The following is an 8762-nucleotide window of genomic DNA, read 5'->3' as shown; positions in this document are numbered from 1 at the left end:
CAAGGGTCACGTGGCGCATTTTTTGCACTCGGGATAGCGGTTTTCGTAATTTTCTCCGGCACTAAAACAACGAATTTTTAGTTTCAATCGCGAGTACGCGACAGACTCACGAGAAAACGCGATTTATTTGTGCCGAGCAGCCATCTTGTGCGTAGCAGACGACGCAGTGCCCGGATGTAGCCTCGCGAAAGGCTCGTCGTCGCGGCGGCGCCTAGCCTCCCATCCGGGGCTGCTCAGCCGTTCCCATGACAACGGCGCCCGCGCGTATCGACCGAGTTGTGACGTCATGAGCACGTGACCCTTCCTTTCTTTTTTAGCCTACGTCACATATTGCAGGTCGCGCGGGTGGGAAGGCAAAGCGACGGAAAGAAAAAAAAAAGAAATAAAAAATGGGGGGAAAGTGATTTTGGGTGCGCTGCGCTGGCTAGTCGATAGCGGCGATGAGGTTTGACACTCCAATTCCTGGGCGATCTAACCGCAGCAAGTCTCGCAATGATAAGTGCCTTTGAAGCCGGCGCCGCTTTCGTAGCGAGGTTAGGGTTAGCGCGGAGAGGATGGCGCGCAGCCTCCATGGGCGCTGTGCTCATGCGGCAGATCTCGAAGCGGCTGGTCGCGTCGGCCATCTTGTGGCGACGGCGCGCCGCGTGGGCAGTCTCCTCCCAGTACCCCCTCCCCCCCCCGCCCCCAATCCGACCCTTCCTGTGGGGGGCTTGGGAAATAAAAAAAAAAAAAAAGCAAGGAATGCATGCGAAGGGAGCTGGGGCGCCTGTGGACGAGTATGTTATGGATGTGTAACTGATTTGTCATCTTGCGACGCAACGCGAAATATGGAAAAAAAAAAAAAAAACGCGTTCATATATAAAACGAAAAAAAAAAAGCATAGTGTCAGAAGTGGGATTCGAACCCACGCCCGGAAGACCGGACTGCGACCTGAACGCAGCGCCTTGGACCGCTCGGCCATCCTGACAACACGGTGTGGAGGCGACACAGAGCACTACTTAAACAAAAGTTACTCAGTCCAATACATTTGTGGCTTTATGTTGTTTTTAGAAGTAACAGTTTTCAGTTGTGGTTATGTGCTACGTGATTTATGCCGCAATAAAATAACAGCAATTCTTATTGCTCCGTGGCGCACACTGCAGCACCCAAATAGCGATTGTGGCGGCCTCCCGCAGCATGGTCGGGATGGGAAAACAAATATGGCGCATGCGAACTGAATCTGAAACGCTCGCGCTACCACATTGAACGAACGGGCTACCAAGGACGACTCTGATTTCAACCCTCATCTAAACCATTTGCCAGCAGCGCTTTAACGACGCCGCACTTTTGCCTCTCGACAGAGAATGCATTCCACGAAATTCGCTTGCGTTACCGCAGCAGGCGATGGAATAGTGGTGCCGGCCCTCTGCTACTAGAACGCAAGCAGCGTTTCAACGACGTTGGTGTCCTGCGAAACCCTCGGCGCAAACCCACGCGGCCCGCAGTTCTCGAAACATGCCGAAGGGATGCTGTGTGCCGTGCTGCCCTTCGACCGAACGCCGCTGCGGCAACGCGGTCTCCTTCCACGAAGTGCCGTCGGACGACCGCTGTCGAGACGCCTGGGTGGACGCGATCGCTGGAGGCGACGCCGATGAGAGGGCGCGACTTCTGAGTAACGCCCGGTCCGTCGTGTGTTCGCTGCACTTCAAGCCGACCGACTTCAAGGTCGGCATGAAGCGCCGCGTTCTCATGACCACCGCCGTGCCTTCCATCTTTCCCGACAAGAGCACCGCGTTGGCCCTGGAACCGCCGTCGCGGAAGCGACGGCGACGTCGGACTGCGGAGCCCTACTACTACTACAACGTGCACTCCGTCAAGGGCGTGGAAGAGGTCGAGGAAGAAGACGTGGCGGCGGCCGCCGCGAACGAAGCGGTGTCGACGTCTCGTGCCACGGCCACCCCGGAGACGACGACCATCATGATACTACCTGGGATGGTCATCCGACACGAGAGGTAGTCTCTCGAACGCGGTGTGTGTGTGCGTGTGTTGGTGTGTGTGCGAGCGCGGCCAGCGGCTGGAATTGGCGATGTGTGGAGAAGTGTAGCACGGTCTAGGTGGGTGCGACGCCGAACACCGGCAGATGACTTCCGACCTGCGTTTACGTCGAAGCTTGCATTCTCGTTCATACCTTCGCCAGCCTGCTGGAAAACGGCATCAGTCAGCTTGATATAAAAATGCGTCTTCGTGATCTGGCGCCTTGTTAGCGTGCGTGCATCTTTTGCAGTGCCTAATTGTAACATAAGAAGAAAAAAAAAAATGCACTACAGCGGAAGTCTCGCATTCTGAAGACGACGCAGCCCTGGTACTATGGTTATACAAGTGCCGCTTTCTCGTGGGTCAGCTTAGCAAACTTGGCAAAATCAATCTCCGTTCTCAGTTTATGTAAGGAGGCTGCACGATTCCTAATGCCCTGTCATGTTTTCCTTGAGTGCCACTGTTTTCTAATGGGTTTAACTTGCACAGGAAGTTGAGAACGCTTAAGGGAGGTGGCACTTTCTCTAAAGCGTGTCCAGAATGGAGGGTCATCTTTGGACGTACGTGGACTAATGTTACTGTTTTGCCAGGATGGCGTGACAGAGTTGCAAGTTGATTGTTTACCACAGGTGGCCACATCTTGTGAACCCACACTCCACATGAATGTGCTGGCATGTTGCGTTGTTTAGTTGCACGACTCTTGTTGATGTGAAAAAGTGTCGGTTTAGGATGTTTTACGCTGCTGCAGGAACTATCACGCCGGCAGACGCCACAGCTACACACCAAAAAATGAGACTAGCACATTTTGTTTGAATGCACAATCACCACCAGTAATGCAATTTGCTGCAACTCCATCCTGGTAATCTGGTGATATGGTAGTACCAATACAGATCTGCCCAAATTAAAACACTTCGCTGGTACTCGTGCGGTCTCTGTATTGGAGGGTATCTCGCCAAGTAGTTCGACGGCCCATTAGCATAAACTATGCCTCCTGCTCTGAAAGTATCTGTGTTGTTCAGCACTCCCGTGAAAATAAGTGTGCAGCAAGTGCACAATTTCTAAGCGCCAGTGCATCTCGTGCTTTATTTCCTATATGTTGAAGGATATAGAAGCTTGTATCTTGCGGCAAATGCTGAAACTGCCAGCAATGTCACCTTTGTTCCATGCATAGGCAAAAGGCCTTAGTTTGTAAGAGGACCTTGTTGGAGGTGCAGCGGGTGTCACATTCATGCAACAATATGTGTGCGCGCATTTAACGAGCCTGTTGGATTGGATCTCAAGTATGAAGATATCTGAAGACACACGACAAGTTCTCCATGGGAAACTCTGAGTGTGTGTGGTCCCAATCAGAAGTGCCAAGAATGTTTGCTTATTAGCTGTGCAGAGGAAAACTTCGTTTTTTTCTAGGCTCTGGTGTCGATGGCCCCTGTGTTACAAGTACCTGCGGGCTTTGGAAACCCCACTGCCCACATGACCTCTCGGGGTCCTGTGAAATGCTGCTTGGTGATGAGACTGTGTGCGCACATTTTTCGGGAGACGCCAGTAGCGTACGCTTTGCTATGCAAGTTGCACAAGCTGCCGGTGGCGTTGTTGTCGAACCGAACTTTAGTGCGTGTGGCCTGGCAGCAGCAAGTGCGAGCAGATCAGTGGAGACTTCGACCAAAGCCTTATTGTTGCACTGTCAACAGAGATTAATAATAAATCAACCTGCACACACTTGCTTAGTTTCCTCCTTGACTAGAAATGGGACACATCCAACTTTCCAAATTGATCTCAGAGGCTATGCAGAATTGCTCAGTGGTTCGCTATAACAACACGGAGTCGGATAATGCCCGACAAGCTCTTGAACGTCACTTCTTTGAGTTTTGTTACCTTGAGAACACTCTCCTGCAACTGTTCAAGTTACTTAAGCACCATGAGCATGGCGCTGAGCTTTATAGAATAACAGAAGCTAGTTAAAGAAGTGAAGGATATCAAGCAGTGAGCAATGGAATTGAAAGTGATGGGCATACCATTATGAGGCAGGAGGATGAAAGCATAGATATGAGAAGAAACGTGGTCAGCTGGTATTCAAAGTTCAGATGAAGTAGAGTATGCTAAGGCTTGTAATGCAGAGAACAAATGACTGGTGCTCTGCGAGAGAATGGGTGCCAAGGTGCACCCCGAGGTGTACATTTCAGCTGCTCATGCGAGTATCGTCTGCCTCTTCGAGCAGTTTATTTGAAGTAACGTAATTGTGCTATTTGCCAGAGATAATTATCAAAAAGTTCTGTATGGTCTGGAAAAAAAGAGGACACCTGGTACATACAGGAACCTATTATTGCCACCAGTGAATCGTCGTGTTCAATAAACAGTTGCACACCAAATTCCAAGAAAGGGCTACCTACATCCATGCCTAGGAACTCCTCCGATGGAGCAATCAAAAGGGCGCTTACACAGACGTCTCGTGAGCATGCAATCTTTGGTGCAATTGTTCATTCTTCACGATGTTTCAGTGGTGGCAATGATAACCATTTAGCGCGCTTTGCTGAGCACAACCGTGGAAGTTGGTGCTGTGTGTTGTCCTCTCTGCCTGGTCTGCTTTGTTTTTGTGTTAGGTTTTTTTTTGCATATTGTACATTGAATTAATGTTGTAGGGACAAAGCCAAGTGCATAACATCACGAACATTGGTGCCATTGTAATGAGTGACTGAAATGTCTGCAGCTCTGTATTGCAATAGCGCATATCATTGAAAGAGCCACTCGCAAAACTTAAAAAAAATTGTGCAGGTCCAACACCATGTGGTTTTGGAATCTACGTGAAGCGCTTTCTTGAAGGGCCTTAAAACACTTTTTGAACAAATATTGCCGTCCTGCAGACAAGGCTCCTGTGAAACATGTGAGCCAAATGTTGCACAGCATGCTGCGGGAAATCTAGTTTCACATAAAAAAAAAAAATCATTTGCGCTCTCCTCGGCAACATCGTCATGCAGCTGCATTGCAAGCAGTCAAGACCACCATAGTTATTGGCCGCTTTCGTGACCACAAGAACATTCTCGGTAACATGACCTTGGATTGTACCAACACGCTCAACTTTCTGTCCTTTTGCATAGTTGGTAATGTTATAATTGCTAATTTTGAGTTAAATAAATGAAAGATGCACATGTCTGCAATGTCAAAAATACCAGAAAAACCATAATACATTGCTGCGCTACCAGTCTACACAAACGCCAGTTGCGCGTAGCTGCGTCTGCCAAGCATGGCCTCGGAATCGCACTGGCGTGCTGTGCAGCATACATAACACGGTGGCCGCAGGGTGCTATGACGAGCCTTCTCATTGGCTAGACGGTTAGACAATGATGTGCGCCAATTGGACGCTGTAAGTGATACAGCCACGGGCAACCGAGCACCAATCTCGCAATGACACAGCGCCCCACACGCCTGAACTGGAAGGATTGTAGTAGCGTGTTAGACGTAAAGAAAAGAAAAAACAGCTCTTTGCCAGTGCCTTGCCCACCTTTCATCTTACTTGCCTCTTGCCATCCTCCCTGTGTAGCTTGCGCTAGCGAGTGGAGACAAAACGGGAAGGGAAAGCCGCACATTGGAGCAATAACTACCATTAACTCCCCTTGTCCCATTGTAGTACTTCAAAAAATTTGTTTGAAGCAGAAATGGGACGACGTCTACTGAAATGCTTTTGAGCCAACCTCTGGATCCATTTGAATTAAATTTGTTGCACTTAAGTGAGAAAGTTGATTTCTGGTGACTGTAGCAAGCAGAATTTTAATGCCGCACTTTGATTTAGGTTCTCCATTACTTTTTTTACAGAAATTGCCGAAAATCAGTAAAAAGAAATAAATGCAAGCATGACATTTGCAAATCCTTAACTCGCCACCCAAAACGGATATCACAGTTCTGTAAACTGCACCCATGAAATGCAAAGCATGCAAAATTAATGGATATGTTAATTTCCATATTATGTAAATTTATTCAAATATTGCGTAGGGTTTTGCAGTCATACTCGCATATTAATAATGTATTTGAGAGTTGTTTATAACCTATCAATTTTGGTCACTTAGCTGTACTTTCAGGTGCAGTTTACAATATTGTGATATCATTTTTCATTGACTAGTTAAGAGTTGTAAACTTCATAGTTTCGTTTTCTGCAAATTTTTTATTTTCAAAAATTTTTTTAAAAAATATGACGGCCTAAATAAAAATCTGCTTCTAACAGTCACTAGATGTTAATTTTTCTTTTTTTAATGCAACAAACCTCATCAATTTTGGTACAATGGCTGCCAAGAAAAATTATTTCTCCTTTCCCATGTATTTAGAGAGGAGTCCTCAAGATAAAGCTTCCTTTTAAATGCCACATCATGTAACAGGTAGGAGCCGTACTTGCATGTCAAGCCCTTACTGCACGAATTTCTATTTCCTTGTGGAAGCAGTCCTTTCTTCAGACCAGATATGCCTAAACTAATCTCGGTTTTCTAAAGAAAGATATAGTTATGGCTTTACGAGTCAAAGTTGTAGCATATCGTATTTGATATACCATGCAGTCGTGGTTATATTTTATGACTATGCAGAAAGACGTTTTAATTGCAGAAAACCTGCAAACGCATTGGAATCGTTGAAAAACTTCGAGCACTGCCTGTAAACAGTACCCGAATTTTCATTTTCTGACCTATTCATCACTAACAATGATGTTAAGGGACAGTATAACCTGTAGAAATATTATATTTTGCTACCAAATTTGTTCTTTTGTGAGAAAGCAAGTCTCCGCTATCCTGAAAACAATCAAAAACTGCATCATCATGATCATCAGCCTGTTTTATGTCCACTGCAGGACGAAGGCCTCTCCCTGCGATCTCCAATTACCCCTGTCCTGCGCCCAACAGATTCCAACTAGCGCCCGCGAACTTCCTAATTTCATTGCTCCACCCAGTCTTTTGTCGTCCTCAATTGCGTTTTCCTTCTCTTGGTACCCATTCTGTAACCCTAACGGTCCAACGGTTATCTCACTGGCGCATTACATGGCCTGCCCAGCTCCGTTTTTTCCTCTTGATGTCAATCAGAATATCATCTATCCAGTTTGCTCTCTGATCCAAACCGCTCTCTTTCTGTCTTTTAACGTTATGCCTAGCAGTCTTCGTTCCATCGCTCTTTGCGCGATCCTTAACTTTTGGGTCTCCAAGTCTCTGCCCCATATGTCAGCACTGGTAAAATGCACTGATTTTACACCTTCCTTTTCAATGATAGTGGTAAGCTTCCAGTCAGGAGCTGGCAATGTGTACCATATGCGATCCAACCCATTTTTATTCTGTGAATTTCTTTCTCATGACCAGGGTTCCCCGTGATTTATTGACCTAAGTAAACATACTCCTTCACAGACTCTAGAGGCCGACTGGCGATCCTGAACTCTTGTTACCTTGCCCGGCTATTTATCATTATCTTTCTCTTTTGCACATTAATCTTCAACCCCACTCTTGCACACTCCCTATTAATGTCCTTAATCATTTGTTGTAACTCGTCTGCATTGTTGCTGAATAGAAACAATGTCATCGGCAAACCGAAGGTTGCCGAGATATTCGCCATTGATCTTTTCTTCTAAGTCTTCCCAGTTTAATAGCTTGGATACTTCTTCCAAGCACGCAGTGAATAGCAATGGAGAGATTGTGTCTCCCTGTCTGACCCCTTTCTTTATAGGTAACTTCCTGCTTTTCTTGCGTAGAGTTAAGGTAGCTGTACAACCTCTGCAGATATTTTCCAAGGTATTTATGTAAGCATTCTGTACTCCTTGATTATGTAATGCCGCTATGACTGTTGGTATCTCTACTGAATCAAATGCCTTTTCGTAATCTATGAAACCCATATAGAGAGGCTTATTATACTCTGTGGATTTCTCAATAACATGATTAATGACATGGATGCGATCCATTATAGATTATGCCTTCCTGAAGCCTGCCTGTTCCCTTGGTTGACTAAAGTCCAGTGTTGCCCTTATTCTATTGGAGGTTATTTTGGTAAATATTTTATATAATACTGGGAGTAAGCTAATGGGCCTATAATTTTGAAATCCTTTAACGTCTCCCTTTTTTGTGGATTAGTATGTTTGCATTCTTCCAGTTTTCTGGGACCCTTGCAGCCATTAGACATTTCGTATAAAGAGTCACCAGTTTTCCAAGCATTATGTCTCCTCCGTCTTTGATTAAATCGACTGTTATTCCATCTTCTCCTGTTGCTCTTCCTCGTTTCATGTCTTGCAAGGCCCTTCTGATCTCATCGCTAGCTATAGGTATTGTGCAGCAATTAATGCTTGCCTCACACAACCACCCAAATGTCTTTATAAAGAAATCATCAAAATCATAAAATCATCACAGTAGGCTCATAAACCACAAACAAACACCATGGTATGTTCCTTGTGCACTCAGTTCAAGTGCATAAATTGTGAAAATAACCTGTTTACTTATAAACTTACTGCATGTTGTGTGACGCAATTCCGTGCTGTGTTAATGAAAAAATAACTAAAAAGTTATTTCCAGTGCTATGTATTTCACTGCTAGAAAGACCATAGATTCTGGGTAAATATGTAGGATTTTTTCTTCTTTTTGCTTCTATTATGCTAGAAGTTATTCAGTGTCTACCATATATGATACATCATGTGGTAAGGGTTAAATGTTGCACGAAACAGCACGTCTCAGACTAAATCTGCACTGCGGACACGTGACACAAGTTCAGAAATTTGGATCAAATTTCTCAGTCACGATTGG

General features: G+C 45.7%; 1 non-coding gene across 1 annotated transcript; it reads right to left on the bottom strand.

Moving 5' to 3' along the window:
- Positions 1-883: 883 nt before the first annotated feature.
- On the bottom strand, positions 884-967 carry TRNAL-CAG (transfer RNA leucine (anticodon CAG)). Its single transcript has one exon. It is a non-coding gene; the product is annotated as a tRNA-Leu (tRNA).
- Between the last annotated feature and the right edge of the window lie 7795 nt (positions 968-8762).

Source organism: Dermacentor variabilis, chromosome 11 (assembly GCF_050947875.1).
Source record: "Dermacentor variabilis isolate Ectoservices chromosome 11, ASM5094787v1, whole genome shotgun sequence".
Taxonomy (NCBI): domain Eukaryota; kingdom Metazoa; phylum Arthropoda; class Arachnida; order Ixodida; family Ixodidae; genus Dermacentor; species Dermacentor variabilis.
Note: the sequence above shows the minus strand (reverse complement) of the source record. Positions and strands in the feature narration are given on the sequence as shown.